Genomic DNA, 18,624 nt, shown 5'->3' on the forward strand with positions numbered 1-18,624 from the left:
CTTGAGCCTCCCTCCCACCTCCCCCCACATCCCACCCCTCTAGGTCATCACAGAGCACTGAGCTGAGCTCCCTGTGCTGTACAGCAGCTTCCCATTAGTTATCTATTTTATGCATGGTAGTGTGTATATGTTAATGCTATTCTCTCAATTCGTCCCACCCTCTCCTTCCCCCCACTGTGTCCACAAGTTCATTCTCTGTGTCTGTATCTCTTTTCCTGCCCTGAAAATGGGTTCATCAGTAACATTTTTCTAGATTCCATATATGTGTTAATATATGATATTTGTTTTTCTCTTTCAGACTTACTTCTCTCTGTAAGACACTCTCTAAGTTCATCCACATCACTACAAATGACCCAATTTCATTCCTTTTAATGGCTGAGTAATATTCCATTGTATATATGTACCACATCTTCTTTATCCATTCATCTGTTGATGGACATTTAGGTTGCTTCCATGTCATGGCTATTATAAATAGTGCTGGAATGAACATTGGTGTACATGTATCTTTTTTTTTCACACACACACACTGTATTTTATTTTTACAAGAGATAAAAAAAAACTGACACCAAGCATTGTAAGTTGATGACCACAACAAAAGCAACAAAGATTGTAATTACCAAACATGAAACACACTCATACTCTGTCATAATATTGACATTCAGTCCAGTAATCCTCCACTGTGACAGCTCCTTTACTTTGCAGTGAAAATTGATTTGTATATTTTTTGTCTCTAAGCCCTTGTGTGATTTTTTTTTACTCAAACAGAAAGTCACAAAAATTATAATCATCCTCATCAGTTCACTAAGTCCCATGTATTTAATTTTTTTTTATCTTGATCTTTTGTTAGCATTTTTATGAATTCATCAGTATTCCATTAGAGTTCTGAAAATGCTAATTCATTCAGTTCAGCAATGTAGTCAGTTACCAGAAACCTGGACTTGTCAGAGTCTTTTCCATGAATTCCTTAAAGAAGAAACCCTTTTATAGGAACATTTTTGCAAAAGAATCAGCGTACACCCAGAACTGTCTGTAAATGACAAAAGACTTAAAAATAACCACGGTTAAAGATTTGACGAAAGTTCATAATAATGCAATTGACAAGGAAATTTAGTAATTTCTGAGATATACATTTTAAAGTAATAACTAGAATTATGACTTATAACATTATACCAGAACATATAAGATTTTTAGAAATTTCATGTAATGTCTGAAACATTTATATTAACATATTTCCATACAAATAACCCAAAGAAAGTTTAGTATTAGTTGTTTTTTGTTGTTTGTTTTTCTATACTGCAGGTTCTTATTAGTCATCAATTTTATACACATCAGTGTATACATGTCAATCCCAATCGCCCAATGCAGCACACCATCATCTCCACTCCATGACAGTTTCCCCCCTTGGTGTCCATACGTTTGTTCTCTACATCTGTGTCTCAATTTCTTCCCTGCAAATCGGTTCATCTGTACCATTTTTCTAGGTTCCACATACAGGTGTTAATATACGATATTTGTTTTTCTCTTTCTGACTTACTTCACTCTGTATGACTGTCTTTAGATCCATCCACGTCTCAACAAATGACTCAATTTCGTTCCTTTTTATGGCTGAGTAATATTCCATTGTATATATGTAGCACTCCTTCTTTATCCATTTGTCTGTTGATGGGCATTTAGGTTGCGTTCATGACCTGGCTATTGTAAATAGTGCTGCAATGAACATTGGGGTGCATGTGTCTTTTTGAATTATGGTTTTCTCTGGGTATATGCCCAGTAGTGGGATTGCTGGGTCATATGGTAATTCTATTTTTAGTTTTTTAAGGAACCTCCATACTGTTCTCCATAGTGGCTGTATCAATTTACATTCCCACCACAGTGCAAGAGGGTTCCCTTTTCTCCACACCCTCTCCAGCATTTGTTGTTTCTAGATTTTCTGATGATGCCCATTCTAACTGGTGTGAGGTGATACCTCATTGTAGTTTTGATTTGCATTTCTCTAATAATTAGTGACGATGAGCAGCTTTCCATGTGCTTGTTGGCCATCTTTATGTCTTCTTTGGAGAAATGTCTACTTAGGTCTTCTGTCCATTTTTGGATTGGGTTGTTTGTTTCTGTAATATTGAGCTGCATGAGCTGTTTATATATTTTGGAGATTAATCCTTTGTCCACTGATTTGTTTGCAAATATTTTCTCCCATTCTCAGGGTTGTCTTTTCATCTTGTTTATGGTTTCTATTGCTGTGCAAAAGCTTTGAAATTTCATTCAGTCCCATTTGTTTATTTTTGTTTTTATTTCCATTACTCTAGAAAGGGGATCAAAAAAGATCTTGCTGTGATTTATGTCAAAGAGTGTTCTGCCTATGTTTTCCTCTAAGAGTTTTATAGTGTCCAGTCTTACATTTAGGTCTCTAATCCATTTTGAGTTTATTTTTGTGTATGGTGTTAGGGAGTGTTCTAATTTCATTCTTTTACATGTAGCTGTCCAGTTTTCCCTGCACCACTTATTGAAGAGACTGTTTTTTCTCCATTGTATATCTTTGCTTCTTTTGTAATAGATTAGTTGACCATAGGTGCATGGGTTTATCTCTGGGCTTTCTATCCTGTTCCATTAATCTATGTTTCTGTTTTTGTGCCAGTACCATATTGTCTTGATTACTGTAGCTTTGTAGTATAGTCTGAAGTCAGGAAGTCTGATTCCTCCAGCTCTGTTTTATTTCTTCAAGACTGCTTTTGCTATTAACAGTCTTCTGTGTCTCCATACAAATTTTAAGATGATTTGTTCTAGTTCCGTAAAAAATGCCATTGAGGGCTTCCCTGGTAGCGCAGTGGTTGAGGGTCCACCTGCTGATGCAGGGGACACAGGTTCGTGCCCCAGTCCGGGAGGATCCCACATTCCGTGGAGCAGCTGGGCCCATGGGCCATGGCCGCTGGGCCTGCGCGTCCGGAGCCTGTGCTCCACAATGGGAGAGGCCACAGTGGGGAGAGGCCCGCGTACCGCCAAAAAAATTAAAAGAATGCCATTGGTAATTTGATAAGGATTGATTTCAATCTGTAGATTGCTTTGGGTAGTATAGTCATTTTCACAGTATTGATTCTTCCAATCCAAGAACATGGTATATTTCTCCATCTGTTGGTATCATCTTAAATTTCTTTCATTAGTGTCTTATAGTTTTCTGTATAGAGATCTTTTGTCTCCCTAGATAGGTTTATTCCTAGGTATTTTATTCTTTTTGTCACAACGGTAAATGGGAGTGTTTGCATAATTTCTCTTTCAGATTTTTCATCATTAGTGTATAGGAAGGCAAGAGACTTCTGTGCATTAATTGTGTATCCTGCAACTTTACCAAATTCATTGATTAGCTCTTGGAGTTTTCTGGTGGTATTTTTAGGATTCTCTATGTACAGTATCATGTCATCTGCAAACAGTGACAGTTTTACTTCTTCTTTTCCAATTTGTATTCCTTTTATTTCTTTTTCTTCTCTGATTGCAATGGCTAGGACTTCCAAAACTATGTTGAATAATAGTGGTGAGAGTGGACATCCTTTTCTCGTTCCTGATCTTAGAGGGAATGCTTTAATTTTTTCACCATTCAGAATGATGTTTGCTGTGGGTTTGTCGTATATGGCCTTTATTATGTTGACGTAGGTTCCCACTATGCCCACTTTCTGGAGAGTTTTTATCATAAATGAGTGTTGATTTTTGTCAAAAGCTTTTTCTACAACTATTGAGATGATCTTATGGTTTTTCTCCTTCAATTTGTTAACATGGTGTATCACACTGATTGATTTGTGTATATTGAAAAATCCTTGCATCCCTGGGATAAATCCCTCTTGATCATGGTGTATGATCCTTTTAATGTGTTGTTCAATTCTGTTTGCTAGTATTTTGTTGAGGATTTTTGCATCTATATTCATCAGTGATATTAGTCTGTAATTTTCATTTTTTGTAGTATCTTTGTCTGGTTTTGGGATCAGGGTAATGGTGACCTCATAGAATGAGTTTGGGTGTGTTCCTTCCTCTGCAATTTTTTGGAAGAGTTTGAGAAGGATGGGTGTTAGCTCTTCTCTAAATGTTTGATAGAATTCACCTGTGAAGCCATCTGGTCCAGGACTTTTGTTTGTTGGAAAATTTTAATCACAGTTTTAATTTCATTACTTGTGATTGGTCTGTTCATATTTTCTATTTCTTCCTTGTTCCGTCTTAGAAGGTTATATCTTTCTAAGAATTTGTCCATTTCTTCCAGGTTGTCCATTTTATTGGCATAGAGTTGCTGGTCGTAGTCTCTTAGGATACTTTGTATTTCTGCAGTGTCTGTTGTAACTTCTCCTTTTTCATTTCTAATTTTATTTATTTGAGTACTCTCCCTCTTTTTCTTGATGAGTCTGGCTAATGGTTTATCAATTTTGTTTATCTTCTCAAAGAACCAGCTTTTATTTTTATTGATCGTTGCTATTGTTTTCTTTGTTTCTATTTCATTTATTTCTGTTCTGATCTTTATGATTTCTTTCCATCTGTTAACTTTGGGTTTTGTTTGTTCTTCTTTCTCTAGTTCCTTTAGGTGTAAGGTTAGATTGCTTACTTGAGATTTTTCTTGTTTCTTGAGGTAGGCTTGTATAGCTATAAACTTCCCTCTTAGACCTGCTTTTGCTGCATCCCATAGGTTTTAGATCATCGTGTTTTCATTGTTATTTGTCTCTAGGTATTTTTTGATTTCCTCTTTGATTTCTTCAGTGATCTCCTGGTTATTTAGTAACATACTGTTTAGCTTCCATGTGTTTGTGGTTTTTTCATTTTTTTCCCTGTAATTCATTTCTAATCTCATAGCATTGTGGTCAGAAAAGATGCTTGATATGATTTCAATTTTCTTAACTTTACTGAGGCTTGATTTGTGACCCAAGATGTGATCTATCCTGGAGAATGTTCCATATGCACTTCAGAAGAAAGTGTAATCTGCTTTTTTTGGATGGAATGTCCTATAAATATCAATTAAATCTATCTGGTCCACGGTGTAATTTAAAGCTTCTGTTTCCTTATTTATTTTCATTTTGGATGATCTGTCCATTGGTGTAAGTGAGGTATTAAAGTCCCCCACTATTATTGTGTTACTGTCGATTTCCTCTTTTATAGCTGTTAGCAGTTGCCTTATGTATTGAGGTACTCCTATGTTGGCTGCATATATATTTATAATTGTTATATCTTCTTCTTGGACTGATCCCTTGATCATTATGTAGTGTCCCTATTTGTCTCTTGTAATAGTCTTTGTTTTAAAGTCTATTTTGTCTGATATGGGAATTGCTACTCCAGCTTCCGTTTGATTTCCTTTTGCATGGAATATCTTTTTCCAACCCCTCACTTTCAGTCTGTATGTGTCCCTAGGTCTGAAGTGGGTCTCTTTTAGACAGCATATATATGGGTCTTGTTTTTGTATCTATTCAGCAAGCCTCTTTCTTTTAGTTGGAGCATTTAATCCATTCACATTTAAGGTAATGTTCCTGTGACCATTTTCTTAATTGTTTTGGGTTTGCTTTTGTAATTCCTTTTCTTCTCTTGTGTTTCCCACTTAGAGAAGTTCCTTTAGCATTTTCTGTAGAGCTGGTTTGGTGGTGCTGAATTCTCTTAGCTTTTGCTTGTCTGTAAAGCTTTTGATTTCTCCATCGAATCGGAATGAGATCCTTGCCGGTAGAGTAATCTTGGTTGTAGGTTCTTCCCCTCATCACTTTAAGTATGTCTTGCCACTCCCTTGTGACTTGTAGAGTTTCTGCTGAGAAATCAGCTGTTAACTTTATGGAATTTCCCTTGTATGGTGTTTTTCAATTTTCCCTTGCTGCTTTCAATAATTTTTCTTTGTCTTTAATTTTTGTCAATTTGATTACTATGTGTCTCGGCATGTTTCTCCTTTGGATTATCCTTTATGGGACTTACTGTGCTTCCTGGACTTGGGTGGATATTTCCTTTCCCATGTTAGGGAACATTTTGGCTATAATCTCTTCAAATATTTTCTCTGGTCCTTTGTCTCTCTCTTCTCCTCCTGGGACCCCTATAGTGCGAAAGTTGTTTTGTTTAATGTTGTCCCAGAGGTCTCCTAAGCTGTCTTCATTTCTTTTCATTCTTTTTTGTTTATTCTGTTCTGCAGCAGTGAATTCCACCATTCTGCCTTCCAGGTCACTTATCCATTCTTCTTTCTCAGTTATTCTGCTACTGATTCCTTCTAATGTAGTTTTCATTTCAGTTATTGTATTGTTCATCTCTGTTTGTTTGTTCTTTAATTCTTTTAGGTCTTTGTTAAACATTTCTTGCATCTTCTTGATCTTTGCCTCCATTCCTCTTCTGAGGTCCTGGATCATCTTCACTATCATTATTCTGAATTCTTTTTCTGGGAGGTTGCCTGTCTTCACTTCATTTAGTTGTTTTTCTGGCGTTTTTTCTTGTTCCTTCATCTGGTACATAGCCTTCTGCCTTTTCATCTTGTCTTTATTTCTGTGACTGTGGTTTTTATTCCACAGGCTGCAGGATTGTAGTTCTTCTTGCTTCTGCTGTCTGCCCTCTGGTGGATGAGGCTATCTAAGAGGCTTGATGGGAGGGACTGGTGGTGGGTAGAGCTGACTGTTGCTCTGGTGGGCAGAGCTCAGTAAAACTTTAATCCACTTGACTGTTGATGGGTGAGGCTGTGTTCCCTCCCTGTTGGTTGTTTGGCCTGAGGCAACCCAACACTGGAGCCTCCCTGGGCTCTTTTGTGGGGCTAATGGCTGACTCTGGGAGGGCTCATGCCAAGGAGTACTTTCCAGAACTTCTGCTGCCAGTTTCCTTGTCCCCACGGTGAGTCACAGTCATGTCCTGCCTCTGCAGGAGACCCTCCAACACTAGCAGGTAGGTCTGGTTCAGTCTCCTCTGGGGTCACTGCTCCTTGCCCTGGTTCCCGATGCACACAGTACTTTGTGTGTGCCCTCCAAGAGTGGAGTCTCTGTTTCTCCCAGTCCTGTCAAAGTCCTGCAATAAATTCCCACTAGTCTTCCAAGTCTGATTCTCTAGGAATTCCTCCTCCTGTTCCGGACCCCCAGGTTAGGAAGCCTGATGTGGGGCTCAGAACCTTCACTCCAGTGGGTGGACTTCTGTGGTATAAGTGTTCTCTAGTCTGTGAGTCACCCATGCAGCAGTAATGGGATTTGATTTTACTGTGATTGTGCCCCTCCTACCATCTCATTGTGGCTTCTCCTTTGTCTTTGGATGTGGGGTATCTTTTTTGGTGAGTTCCAGTGTCTTCCTGTCGATGGTTGTCCAGCAGCTAGTTGTGATTCTGGTGTTCCCCCAAGAGGGAATGTGAGCACGTCCTTCTACTCAACCATCTTTGTTCCTCTCTATCTTTTTGAATTATGGTTTTCTCAGGGTATATGCCCAATAGTAGGATTGCTGGGTCATATGGTAGTTCTATTTTTAGCTTTTTAAGGAACCTCCATACTGTTCTCCAAAGTGGCTGTATCAATTTACATTCCCACCAAAAGTGCAAGAGGGTTCCTTTTTCTACACATCCTCTCCAGCATTTATTGTTTGTAGATTTTTTTTTGATGTTGGGGGTAGGAGTTTATTAATTAATTTATTTATTTTTGCTGTGTTGCGTCTTTGTTTCTGTGTGAGGGCTTTCTCTAGTTGTGGCATGCGGGGGCCACTCTTCATCACTGTGCACAGGCCCCTCACTATCGCAGCCTTTCTTGTTGCGGAGCTCAGGCTCCAGACGTGCAGGTTCAGTAGTTGTGGTTTATGGGCCTAGTTGCTCCACAGCATGTGGGATCCTTCCAGACCAGGGCTCCAACCTGTGTCCCTTGCATTAACAGGCAAATTCTCAACCACTGTGCCACCAGGGAAGCCCTGTAGATTTTTTGATGATGACCATTCTCACCAGTGTGAGATGAAAACTCATTATAGTTTTGATTTGCATTTCTCTAATAATTAGTGATGTTGAGCATCTTTTCATGTGTTGTCTGGCCATCTGTATGTCTTCCCTAGAGAAATGTCTATTTTGGCCTTCCATCCATTTTTGGATTGGGTTGTTTGTTTTTTTGGATATTGAGCTTCAGAGCTGCTTGTATATTTTGGAGATTAATCCTTTGTCAGGTGCTGCATTTGCAAATATCTTCTCCCATTCTGAGGGTTGTCTTTTCGTCTTGTTTATGGCTTCCTTTATTGTGCAAAAGCTTTTAAGTTTCATTAGGTCCTATTTATTTACTTTTGTTTTTATTTCCATTACTCTAGGAGGTGGGTCAAGAAGGATCTTGCTGCGATTTATATCAAAGAGTGTTCTGCCTATGTTTTATTCTAAGAGTTGTATAGTGTCTGGACCATGTTCTTGGATTGGAAGAATCAAGATTGTGAATATGACTATACTACCCAAAGCAATCTACAGATTCAATACAATCCCTATAAAACTACCAATGGCATTCTTCACAGAACTAGAACAAAAAATTTCACAATTTGTATGGAAACAGAAAAGACCCAGAATAGCCAAAGCAATATTGAGAAAGAAAAATAGAGCTGGAGGAATCAAGCTCCCAGACTTCAGACTATTCTACAAAGCTACAGTAATCAAGACAGTATGGTACTGGCACAGAAACAGAACTATAGATCAATGGAACAGGATAGAAAGCTCAGAGATAAACCCACACACATATGGTCACTTTATCTTTGACAAAGGAGGCAAAAATATACAATGGAGAAAAGACAGCTTCCTCAATAAGTGGTGCTGGGAAAACTGGACAGCTATGTGTAAAGAATGCAATTAGAACACTTCCTAACACTGTACAAAAAATTGAAAAAGAAACATTTCTGATGACTAAGATGCTCAGTTTTTTTTGTTTTTTAATCTCCCTCAGGTGAGACGGGAAGACTATGGGTGCTGAAGTTAGGTATTTCCCTTCCTCCACATGGAAGTCTAGAGTGGGCTGGAGTTGAGTATAACCTTTCCTCTCTGTTTGTTAGGCTCTGGTAAAATAGTTTTCCTTGAGGACAGGCCTTTAACAGGAAGAGAACAGAATGCTCTGGGCATATTTCAAAATGGCTACTTTTCTCCTCTCCTTGATGAGAGCTTTAGGGGATCTTTTCTGATCTTCACTGTGAGAACCTGGTAGGGCTCTTGGAGGTAAAACTGGCAAAAGTCCCTCAAGTCTGGGCACCCTGGAGCTCTTAACTCTCGCTGTTGTCTGCCCTGAGCCCTCAGCAGTCCATCAACTATAGGTTAAGCATTCTTATTCAGGACTGGTTCCCACAGAGGCTTCTGCTCTGGTAAGCTGTGATTCTCTGTATCCACCTGTCTGTCTTTCTAATTTTTGGGCAGTAGTTTTCTCTGTAACCTCCACTCTTTGATGAATCTGAGAAGAGTTCTTGGTTTTGTTTGTTTAGCTTTTTCCTATGGGGATGAGTGATAACTTTCAAGCTCCTTACATGCCAGATTAGACTTAAAATTTTTTTTTCCTGTTGAGTTTTGAGAGTTCTTTTTCTATATATTCTAGATACCAGTCCTTTGTCAAATATGTAGCTTGCAAATATTTTCTCCCAGTCTGTAGCACCACATCCTCTTCATGTGTTGTATGACAGAGGAAAATTTTAAATTCTGATGAGGTCCAAATTATCATTTTTTTTCCTTCTATATATCATGCTTTTAGTGTCAAATCTAAGCACTGTATACCTAGCTCTAGATCCTGAAGATCTTCAGTTGTCTTTTTCCTGAAGATTTTATAGTTTAAAATCTACATTTAAGGACATGATCCATTTGCAATTAATTTTTTAAAATTATTTATTTTATTTTTGGGCACATTGTGTCTTTGTTGCTGCGTGCAGGCTCTTCTCTGGTTGTGAGCAGGGGCTACTCTTCATTGTGCTGCATGGGCTTCTCATAGTGGGAGCTTCTCTTGTTGCAGAGCATGGGCTCTAGGGGCATGGGCTTCAGTAGTTGTTGCACACAGGCTCAGTAGTTGTGGCTCGCGGGCTCTAGAGCACAGGCTCAGTAGTTGTGGTGCATGCATGTAGTTGTTCTGCGGCATGTGGGATCTTCCAGGACCAGGGTTTGAACCTGTGTCCCCTTCATTGGCAGGCAGATTCTTAACCACCGTGCCACCAGGGAAGTCCTCTAATTTTTGTATAAGGTGTGAGGTTTAGGTTGAGGTTCTATTTCTGCCTTAGGACTGTTCAGATTATCAATTACACCTTGATTGAGGTTTGGTACTGTGTGGTTTTTGAGGAATTTTTCCACCTCTTTTAAGCTGTCGAATTTATGAGTGTTAAAAAATATTTGTAGTATTCTCTTACTATCCTTTTAATGGCTGCAGGACCTATGATGATATCCTGTTTTATTCCTGATATTGGTGGTTTATGGGGTTGTTTTCTCATCAGTCTACATAAAGGTTTATCAATTTTATTTTATTTTTATTTATTTATTTTGCGGTACGTGGGCCTCTCACTGTTGTGGCCTCTCCCGTTGTGGAGCACGGGCTCCAGACGCACAGGCTCAGTGGCCATGGCTCGAGGGCCCAGCCACTCCATGGCATATGAGATCTTCCCGGACCAGGGCATGAACCCGTGTCCCCTGCATTGGCAGGCAGCCTCTCAACCACTGTGCCACCAGGGAAGCCCTATCAATTTTATTAATTTTGTTCAATGAACCAACATTTTGTTTTATGGATAATCTTTATTGTTTTCCTAAATTCAATTTTATAGAGTTCTGCTCTAATCCTTATTGCTTCCTTCCTTCTCCTTGCTTTGGGTTATTTTGCTCTTCTTATTATAGTTTCTTGAGGTAGGAAGTTAGTTTATTGATTTGAGATCTTTCCTCTTTTTAAATTTTTTTAAATTAATTTTTATTGTTGTATAGTTGCTTTACAATGTTGTGTTAGCTTCTACTTCACAGTAAAATGAATTAGCCATACGTATATCCCCTCCCTTTTGGCTTCCCCTCCCATTTAGGACATGACAGGGCATTAAGTAGAGTTCCCTGTGCTATACAGTATGTTCCCATCAGCTATCTTTTTTATACATAGTATCAGTAGTGTATATGTGTCAATCCCAATCTCCCAATTCTTCTCACCCCACCACTTTCCCCCTTGGTATTCATACATTTTTTTCTCCATGTCTGTATCTCTATTTCTGCCTGGCAAATAAGGTCATTTATACCATTTTTCTAGATTCTCCATATATGCATTAATATATGATATTTGTTTTTCTCTTTCTGACTTACTTCACTCTGTATGATACTCTCTAGGTCCACCCACGTCTCTAAAAATGACCCAATTTTGTTCCTTTTTATGGCTGAGTAATATTCCATTCTACATATATACCATACCTTCCTTATCCACTCCTCTGTTGATGGACATTTAGGTTGCTTCCATGTCCTGGCTATTGTAAATAGTGCTGCTATGAACACTGGGATGCATGAGTCTTTTTGAATTATGGCTTTCTCAGGGTACATGCCCAGTATTGGGATTGCTGGTTCATATGATTGTTCTATTTATAGATTTTTAAGGAACCTCCATACTGTTTTCCATAGTGGTTGTATCAATTTACATTCCCACCAACAGTAAGAGGGCTCACACCCTCTCCAGCATTTCTTATTTTTAGATTTTTTGATGATGACCATTCTGACCAGTGTGAGGTGATACCTCATTGTAGTTTTGATTTGCATTTCTCTACTAATTAGTGATGTTGAGCATCTTTTCATGTACATCTTGACCATCTGTATGTCTTCTTTGGAGAAATGTCTATTTAGGTCTTCCACCCACTTTTTGATTAGATTGTTTGTTTCTTTGATATTGAGCTGCATGAGCTGCTCATATAATTTGGAGATTAATCCTTTGTCAGTTGCTTTGTTTACAAGTATTTTCTCCCATTCTGAGGGTTGTCTTTTCATCTTGTTTATGGTTTCCTTTGCTGTACAAGAGCTTTTAAGTTTAATTAGGTCCCATGTGTTTATTTTAATTTTTATTTTCATTACTGTAGGAGGTGGGTCAAAAAGTTCCTGCTATGATTTATGTCAAAGAGTGTTCTGCCTATGTGTTCCTCAAAGAGTTTTATAGTGTCTGGCCTTAGATTTAGGTCTTTAATCCATTTTGAGTTTATTTTTGTGTATGGTGTTAGGGAGTGTTCCAATATCATTCTTCTACTTGTAGCTGTCCAGTTTTTCCAGCACCACTTATTGAAGAGACTGTCTTTTCTCCATTCTATATTTTTACCTCCTTTGTCATAGATTAGGTGACCAAAGGTGTTTGCGGTTATCTCTGGGGTTTCTATCCTGTTCCATTGATCTATATTTCTGTTTCTGTGCTAGTACCATACTGTCTTGATTACTGTAGCTTTGTAATATATTCTGAAGTCAGGGAGCCTGATTCACCAAGTTCTGGTTTTTTAATCTGAAGATTGCTTTGGCTATTCGGGGTCTGTTGTGTTTCCATACAAATTGTAAAATTTTCTGTTCTAGTTCTGTGAAAATTTCCATTGGTAATTTGATAGGGATTGTATTGAATCTGTAGTTTGCTTTGGGTAGTATAGTCGTTTTCACAAATTGATTCTTTCAATCTAAGAACATGGTATATCTCTCCATCTCTTTGGGTCGTCTTTGATTTCTTTCATCAGTATTTTATAGTTTTTTGTGTACAGGTCTTTTGCCTCCTTAGGTAGGTTTATTCCTAAATACTTTGATATATTCTTTTTGTTGCAATGGTAAATGGGATTGTTTCCTTAATTTCTCTTTCTGATCTTTTGTTGTTAGTGTATAGGAATGAAAGAGATTTCTATGCATTAATTTTGTATCCTGCAACGTTACTAAAATCATTGATTAGCTCTAGTAGTTTTCTGGTGGCATCTGTAGGAATTTTTATGTATAGGATCCCATCATCTGCAAACGTTGAGACTTTTACTTCTTCTTTTCCAATTTGAAGTCCTCTTATTTCTTTTTCTTCTCTGACTGCTGTGGCTAGAACTTCCAAAACTATGTTGAATAAGAGTGGTGAGACAAGTGGTGAGACACCCTTGTCTTTTTCCTGATGTTAGAGGAAATGCTTTCAGTTTTTCAGCATTGAGAATAATGTTTGCTGTGGGTTTGTCATATATGGCCTCTATTATATTGAGGCAGGTTCCTGCTATGCCCACTTTGTGGAGAGTTTTTATCATAAATGGGTGTTGAATTTTGTCCAAAGCTTTTTCTGCATCTACTGAGATCATATAGTTTTTATTCTTCAATTTGTTAATATGGTGTATCACATTGATTGATTTGCATATATTGAAGAATCCTTGCATTCCTGGGATAAACCCCACTTGATCATGGTGTATTATCCTTTTAATGTGTTGTTGGATTCAGTTTGCTAGTATTTTGTTGAGGATTTTTGCATCCTATGTTCATCAGTGATATTGGCCTGTAGTTTTATTTATTTGTGGTATCTTTGTCTGGTTTTGGTATCAGGGTGATGGTGGCTTCATAGAATGAGTTTGGGTGTGTTCCATCCTCTGCAATTTATTGGAAGAGTTTGAGAAGGATAGGTGTTATCTCTTCTCTAAATGTTTGATGAATTGACCTGTGAAGCCATCTGGTCCTGGACTTTTGTTTGTTGGACGATTTTTAATCACAGTTTCAGCTTCATTCCTTATGATTGGTCTGTTCATATTTTCTATTTCTTCCTGGTTCAGTTTTCGAAGGTTGTATTTTTCTAAGAATTTGTCCTTTTCTTCCAGGTGGTCCATTTTATTAGCATATAGTTTATGCTTGTAGTACTCTCTTATGATGTTTTGTATTTCTGTGTTGTCAGTTGTGACTTCTCCTTTTTCACTCCTAATTTTACTGATTTGAGTCCTCTTTTTTTTCTTGATGAGTCTGGCTAAAGGTTTATCAATTTTGTTTATCTTCTCAAAGAACTAGCTTTTGGTCTTACTGATCTTTGCTATTCTTTTCTTCATTTGTATTTTGTTTATTTCTGCTCTTATATTTATGATTTCTTTCCTTCTACTAACTTTGGGTTTTGTTTGTTCTTCTTTCTCTAGTTGCTTTAGGTGTAAGTTTAGGTTGTTTATTTGAGGTTTTTCTTGTTTCTTGAGGTAGGATTGTATTGCTATAAACTTCCCTCTTAGAACTGCTTTGGCTGCATCCCATAGGTTTTGGGTCGTGGTGTTTTCATTGTCATTTTTTTCTAGATATTTTTTGATTTCCCCTTTGATTTCTTCAGCAATCTCTTGGTTCTTTAGTAACGTGTTGTTTAGCCTCCATGTGTTTGTATTTTTACAGTTATTTTCCTGTAATTGATTTATGATCTCCTAGCATTGTGGTTGGAAAAGATTCTTGACATGACTTCAATTTTCTTAAATTTACCAAGGCTTTATTTGTGAGCCAAGATGTGATCTATCCTGAGAATATTCCATGAGCACTTGGGAAGAAAGTGTAATCTTCCGCTTTCAGGTGGAATGTCCTATAAATATCAGTTTATTTGGTCTCTTGTGTCATTTAAAGCTTGTGTTTGGGTCTGGATTATCTGTCCACTGGTGTAAGTGGGATGTTAAAATCCCTCACTATTATTGTGTTACTGTCGATTTCTCCTTTTATGGCTGTTAGCGTTTGCCTTATATATTGAGGTGCTCCTATATTGGGTGTATAGATATTTATAACTGGTATATCTTCTTCTTGGATTAATCCCTTTACCATTATGTAGTGTCCTTCCTTGTCTCTTGTAACAGTCTTTATTTTAAAGTCCATCTTGTCTGGTATGAGTATTGCTACTCCAGCTTTCTTTTGATTCCCATTTGCATGGAATATCTTTTTCCTTCCCCTCACTTTCAGTCTGCATGTGCCCTTAGGCCTGAAGTGGGTCTATTGTAGACAGTGTATACACGGGTCTTGTTTTTTTAATCCATTCAGTTAGTTGTGTCTTTTGGTTGGAACATTTAATCCATTTACATTTATGGTAATTATATATATGTATGTTACTATTACCATTTTCTTAATTGTTTTGCGTGTGTTCTTGTAGGTCCTTTTTTATGTTCTTGTGTTTCTCGCCTAGAGAAGTTCCTTTAGCATTTGTTGTAAAGCTGATCTGGTGGTGCTGAATTCTCTTGGCTTTTGCTTAAAGGTTTTGTTTTCTCTATCAAATCTGAATGAGATCCTCTCTGGGTAGAGTAGTCTTGTTTGTAGCCTTTGCCCTTTCATAACTTTAAATGTCTTGCCACTCCCTTCTGACCTGCAGAGTTTCTGCTGAAAAATTAGCTGATAACATTATGGGGATTCCCTTGTAGGTTATTTGTTTCCCCTTGCTGCTTTTAACTTTTCTTTGTATTTAATTTTTTTACTTTGATTAATATTTGTCTTGGCATGTTTCTCCTTGGGATTATCCTGTATGGAACTCTCTGCACTTCTTGGACTTGACCGACTATTTCCTTTCCCATGTTAGGGAAGTTTTTGAGTATAATCTCTTCAAATATTTTCTCAGGCCGTTTTCCTTTCTCTTCTTTTCTGGGACCCCTATAATTTGAATGTTGGTGCATTTAATGTTTTCCAAGAGGTCTCTGAGACTGTCCTTATTCTTTTCATTCTTTTTCTTTATTCTGCTCCTTGGCAGTTATTTCCACCATTCTATCTTCCAGCTCACTTATTTGTCCTTCTGCCTCAGTTATTCTGCTGTTGATTTCCCCTAGTGTATTCTTCATTTCAGTTATTGTGTGGTTCTTCACTGATTGTTTGTTCTTTAGTTCTTCTAGGTCCTTTTTAATCTTCTTGATCTATGCCTCCATTCTATTTCCAAGATCTTGGATCATCTTTACTGTCATTACTCTGAATTCTTTTTCAGGTAGATTGCCTATTTCCCTATTTCCTCTTCATTTATATGGTCTTGTGGGATTTTATGTTCTTCCTTCATCTGCAACATACTTCTCTGTCATCTCATTTTGTCTAACCTACTGTTTTTATGTTCTTCTTTCCACAGGTTGCAGGGTCTTAGTTCCTCTTGCTTCTGTTGTCTGCTCCCTGGTGAGTGAGGTTGGTCCAGGGGCTTGTGCAGGTTTCTTGGTGGGAAGGCCTGGTGCCTGCGTTATGGTGGGTGGAGTCTTTTCCCTCTGAAGTCCAGGTCCTCACAAGGTGGTGTGTCTTAGGGTGTCTGTGAGCTTAGTACAACTTTAGGCAGCCTGCCTACTGATGGGTCGGGCTGTGTTCCTGTCTTTCTGGTTGTTTGGAGTGAGGTGTCTAGCACTGGAGCCTGCAGGCAGTCCTGTGGGGCTTGGCCTTGGTGTTGATATGGATACTTTTAGGAGCATATATACTGATTAATATTCCCTGACCTGGGAATTCTCTGGTGGTCTCGCATCCTGGAGCCTATGCTCCCACCCCAGAGGCCCAGGCCTGACCCCTGGCGGGGGAACCAAGAGCCCACAAGCCACACAGTGTGACCTGAGAGAAAAGGAAAGAAAAAAAAATGAAAAGAAAACAAACAGATGAACAAAACCCAAGACAAAGAGCAAAAACAGCATCAAACAAACAGCAGCAACAACAACACAGCACACTAACACACACACACACACACTCAGAAAAAGAGAAAAAATTAAAAAAATGTAAGAAAAATTTAAAAAACAAGGGAACAGACCAACAAACAAAAGAATACTAATATGAGAACAGTCAATAAGGGCTAAACTAACAAAAACAAAGAATGAAAAATAAAGCAAAACAGAAAGCAAACAGACAACATAAAAAGTGAAGAAAACATAAAATATACACATAAAAACAATGTAAAGAAGAAAAATAAAATAAAAAATAGATAAGGAAGAAGAAACACAAGGAAATAAACCACAAAGAAACAAAAAGTAAATTAAAAATAGAGAAATAAAAAATTCATATATTGGAAAAAGATTAAAAAGAATAAATACCAAAAATAAAAGGCAAAAAAATAATAAAAGTAACAATGCCAACAACTGAGCAACATAAAACAAACAAAACAAGAATAATAGTAAGAAGAATATTTTCCTGGGGCCTCCTCTGTCAGTGTCCTTGCTCCCACAGTGAGCCAGAGCCAATCCCACCTCCCCAGGAAGCTCCCAATACCTCTAGGTAGTTCTCTGGACCTGCTATGGGCACTGTGGAGCCAGCACAGACTCTGACCTGGCCCGATTCCCACATGCACTTGTCCCCAGAGTCCAGTGCTGCAAAGGCTAGACTGGTTTCAAATGTTGAAACACTTGCTGTCTATTCAGGAATTCCAGAGATGCAGGATTTGTCCAGCCGATCTCAGGGATTTAATCCACAGCTTGTGCCGCTGCATGGAAAGATTTCTGTTCCTCTTCCTTAGGCGCACCACCCCTGGGGCTCAGCTTTGGTTTTTACCCTACCTCTGCGTGTGTGCTGCCCTCAGGCTCTTTTCCTTGTCCAGGTGTCAGGGAGCGAAAGCAGAGGCTGCTTCGGGCACACTTACTCCCTCATGCCGGGGCCTGAGTACTGCAGCCACAATTGGAGTGTCTGCAGTTTTCCTGAGGCCGTGGGTCCAGCAGGTAGTTGGAACAGACTGTGGCTCTGGTGAATGCGAGTGGTGGCGGCCCTGCCCCTCATGCACCTCTCAACAATAGTGACTCCCTTTCTAGGCAGACTAAGCTTCCTCTACAGGCATTCCCGGCCACGTGCCACCTCATTCCCGTCTCCTCTGCTGTATCCACACAGCCCACAGTGTTCCTCTCCCTGAATCCTTTCCCCCAGCCCCATGCTTTAGAATGCAGCCCCCAGCAGCATCGGCAGATTCTTGTCCCAGGCAGGGGTACCCAGGGCTGATTCCCAAGGAGGCTTTGGGATGGGTGGCACTCAGGTCCCCAGAGCCCACATGGGCAGAGGAGACCCTGATCAGAGGGGCGGAGTGGGCTTGCTCAGGTGGGAGCTCCTCCCAGTGCCTGTGGAGGCTGAAGAAGCAGGTGGTTGGGAAAAGGGGTTACAATGGCTCTGCCCCTTGCGTGCCACTCAACACTGATATCTTATTCTTATTTTATGGTATCTCAGGCTTTTTCTGAAGACTTTCCCAGTTGTGGGGCTTCTTACTCCTGTCCCTTCAGTCTGTATTTTCACAGCCAACAGTTGTCCCTTCCCTGGGTCCATGCTCCAAAGCCTACTTTCCAGTGCCCAGCTCCTTTTCACAACTGGCAACTCAATTCGGGAAGGTGCAGAGCTGCAGTGTAGACCCTGCCTGCAGTTCTTAACTTTGTCTTGCCTTCCACAGACCGTGTACTTCATTCTCCTTTGATCCCCATTAAGGTCCTTTTCTGTCCCAGCTGATTTTCCCACTGTGAGTGAGTTTTTCTGAGTCTGGGGACCTCCACTCACCTTCAGCTTCCTGCTGGGGTTGTTGGTCCCTTTTCTGATTCCTTTTTTTTTTTTTTTTTCATTCTTTCGTTTTTTTAGGTGTCCAGAGTCTTCCACTAATGGTCAGCAGGTGCTCTGTGGGAATTGTTCCATCCATAGGTGAATTCCTTCTGTATCCATGAGGAGTGATGAATTCCGTGTCTTCCTATTCCACCACCTTGACTCCTCTCCTTTCCTCTTTTTTAGTGTAAGCACTTAGTATTATGAATTTTCCTCTTGACATTGCTTTAGCAGTATATCACATATTTTGATATGTTGTATTTTCATTTACTTCTATC

This window comes from Lagenorhynchus albirostris, chromosome 9 (assembly GCF_949774975.1).
Source record: "Lagenorhynchus albirostris chromosome 9, mLagAlb1.1, whole genome shotgun sequence".
In the NCBI taxonomy this organism is placed as follows: domain Eukaryota; kingdom Metazoa; phylum Chordata; class Mammalia; order Artiodactyla; family Delphinidae; genus Lagenorhynchus; species Lagenorhynchus albirostris.